Raw genomic sequence first — 3,320 nt, forward strand, 5'->3', positions numbered from 1 at the left:
GTGGCATGAGCCACTGACACCCAGCAAGATTATGGATTTTTAAAAAGGAATATAAAATGATCAGAGTTAGGGTTCAGAGAGATGTCTTGGGCAGCAGTATGAAGAAATGAAACTTAGAAAGTATGGAGAAATTTGCTGGGCGCTGGTGGCTCACGCTTGTAATCCTAGCTACTCAGGAGGCTGAGATCTGAGGATCGCGGTTCAAAGCCAGCCCAGGCAGGAGAGACTGTGAGACTCCTATCTCCAATAAGCCACCAGAAAACCGGAAGTGGCGCTGTAGCTCAAGTGGTAGAGCGCTCGCCTTGAGCTGAAGAGCTGAGGGACAGCGCCGAGGCCCAGAGTTCAAGCCCCACGACCGACAAAAAAAAAAAAAAAGAAAGAAAGAAAGTATGGAGAAATGAATGAGGAAGAAGTTGCAGCAATAGAAAGGTAACAATGATGGAGCTTTGTTTTGAAGACAACATAAGAACCATCAGGTGAGGGCACCAGACCTTTCACTGGACTCTGCCCAGGGAAGGACTATAGGAGTCAGGACTTGGGCAGAGAACAGCATTTGATAGTGATGACTACAGTTTCTGGAGGCCAAGACTAAAATAAGAAATGGTTCTTTGCACACAAGCAGAGCCATCAGGTAAAGGCCATAAAGTTTCCTTTTCTGCAAGGCTCTTCCTGCCCATCATGAAGTCTAACTTTGTTTTTTTTTAACTCTGTATTGGGAGTCTGGCAGCTTGGATGGAAAGATTCTAACGGGAACTCTTGGGTATGTGGATCATGTACATGCTGGTACTGGCAGACAGGCAGGGCCAAAGTTAACCAAGAGACTGTCCAGCGGCTCCTGGAGGAGAATGACCAGTTGATCCACTGTATTGTGAAGTATCAGAATGAGGGCCAGGCAAATGAGTGCATCCAGTACCCGCATGTATTGCATAGATACCTCATTTACTTAGCTACCATTGCTGATGCCAACCCAAATGGTACTCCAAAAGCAGTGGGAGAATCCTCTGATTGACTAGTAGGTGGAGTAACTGGATGTCATCCATTCCTATGAAATGCAGACAAGATCTCCACCAAATTCAACTGTTTAAAATACAAATGACACTTCTGTGGGTCTTTTTTTTAACTATGAAGAATGTTGCTATCTTAATTGTATTCTCAGTACCATTATTTATTTTAAAAATTAAGCAGAACTCTCAGTAAACTGTAATGACTTAAGGTATAGGACAACTCTATCATTATCATTTACAATAAAATTAATGATTCTTATTCTCTAACATTATCTAATAATAAGTGATGTGTGATTTTCTCTATTTATACACAAACACACATATACACACAAATACCTCTCTGCTAGGATATTTATTCTAGGATATAAAGATCTTGTGTAAGCCAGGTGCTGAAATGTAATCCTAGTTACTCAGGAGGCTGAGATCTGAGGATCACTATTCAAAGCCAGTCTGGGGCTGGGAAGGTGGCTCAGTGGTAGAGTGCTTGCCTTGCATGCATGAGGCCCTGGGTTCGATTCCTCAGCACCACATAAGCAGGGGGGAAAAAAAGCCAGAAGTGGCACTGTGGCTCAAGTTGTAGAGCGCTAACCTTGAGCTGAAGAGCTGAGGGACAGCGCCAAGGCCCAGATTTCAGGCCCACAACTGGACCCAACCCCCCCCTCCAAAAAAAAAATTTGTGAAAATCAAAGCCAGTCTGGTAGGAAAGTCCATAAGACTCTTATTTCCAATTAACCCCAGAAAGCTGGAAGTGGCTCTGTGTCTGAAAGTGGTAGAGTGCTAGCCTTCAGTGAAAAAGCTCAAGGACAGTTCCTATGCCCTGAGTTCAAGCCCCACAACTAAAAAAAAATAAAAATTAAAATAATACAAGTCCTTTCCATTTTGAAGGAATTATTATCATTGAGGCAGACTTGGTTTGAAGGTATTTGTGGCTAGTCAGTGGGTCTAGCAGTCCAAGGATCTCAAGAAAATCAAATTGCCATCCATAATGCCATCATCTCGACCATGTTATTTCAATTCATGTGAAATGAAACCGCTGGTAGAAGAAAATACACAAGCATTTCATCCTTGCCAACACTCTCTTTGCAAAGTGACAGCATACTGGAATACATCTTACTCCTGCTCCTAAAAGGACTGACATTACCTTTCCACGCTTGTACCTAAGAAAATACTGCTGCTGACTGATACCAATAACTGCTCTGCTTCCACCAGAGACTGTACTTGCATGTAACCTTTACTAAGTTGTTCTTTATACCACATCCATATCCTGAAACTATCTGACCCCTGACCTATGAAAAAAAGCAATAATCACTTATAATTCCTCTATGGTTACCATGCTGTGTTCTTACACAGTATGAAAGAGGCAGGAGAGAAAGATTATGGAGAGGAGGTGCCACAGCTTTAGTGTATGTATCCTTCACAAATTCATATGATGACATTCTAACCCCTAGGATTATGGTTTTAAGAAGAGGGACCTAGGGGCTGGATGTTTAGCCCAGCGGAAGGACGCCGGCCTGGCGCGCGCAAGACCCTGGATTTGGTCCTCAGCCCTGGAAAAAAAACAAAAACAAAAAAAGAAGTGGGACCTAATTGGGCATTTGTGGCTCACACCTGTAATCCTAGTTACTCAGGAGGCTGAAATCTGAGGATCACAGTTCAACGCCAGACCAGGCAGGAAAGTCCATGAGACTCTTATCTCCAATTAACCACCAGAAAAATGGAAGTGGCGCTATGGCTCAAGTGGTAGAGTGCTCACCTGGAGCTGAAGAGCTCAGGGACAGTGCCCAGGCCCAGAGTTCAAGCCCCATGATAAGGGGGGAAAAAAAAGTGGGACCTGGGCTGGGAAGGTGGCTCAGTGGTAGAGCGCTTGCCTTGCAAGCAAGAGGCCCTGGGTTCAATTCCTCAGCACCACATAAAAACAGAAAAAGCCGGAAGTGGCGCTGTGGCTCCAGTGGTAGAGCGCTAGCCTTGAGCTGAAGAGCTGAGGGACAGCGCCCAGACCCAGAGTTCAGGCCCCATGACTGGCAAAAAAAAAAAAAAAAAGTGGGACCTAAGAGGCAAGATGATTAGCTTATGAGAGAGATTAGTGTCCTTCCGAAAAGAGTCCAGAGAGCTGTGTTGCCTTCTCTATCCTGTAAGGATGTAACAAGAAGGTACCATTATTTAAATAAAATTGGTTCTTACTAGATGTAAAATCTTCTGCCACCTTGATTTTGGACCTTGCAGTCTTCAGAACTGTGAGAAATAAGTTTGTGTTGTTTGAAAGATGCCTAGTTTGTGACATTTTGTTATAGGAATTCTAAACAAATGAAGTCAAGG

The 3,320-nt window shown here is 43.7% G+C and overlaps 1 non-coding gene across 1 annotated transcript; it reads left to right on the top strand.

Moving 5' to 3' along the window:
* The first annotated feature begins 2,847 nt into the window (after positions 1-2,847).
* Trnaa-ugc lies at positions 2,848-2,912 on the top strand. The gene has a single exon. It is a non-coding gene; the product is annotated as a tRNA-Ala (tRNA).
* Positions 2,913-3,320: the final 408 nt, after the last annotated feature.

This window comes from Dipodomys spectabilis, unplaced genomic scaffold, assembly GCF_019054845.1.
Source record: "Dipodomys spectabilis isolate Male_0828 unplaced genomic scaffold, ASM1905484v1 ptg000073l, whole genome shotgun sequence".
Lineage (NCBI taxonomy): Eukaryota > Metazoa > Chordata > Mammalia > Rodentia > Heteromyidae > Dipodomys > Dipodomys spectabilis.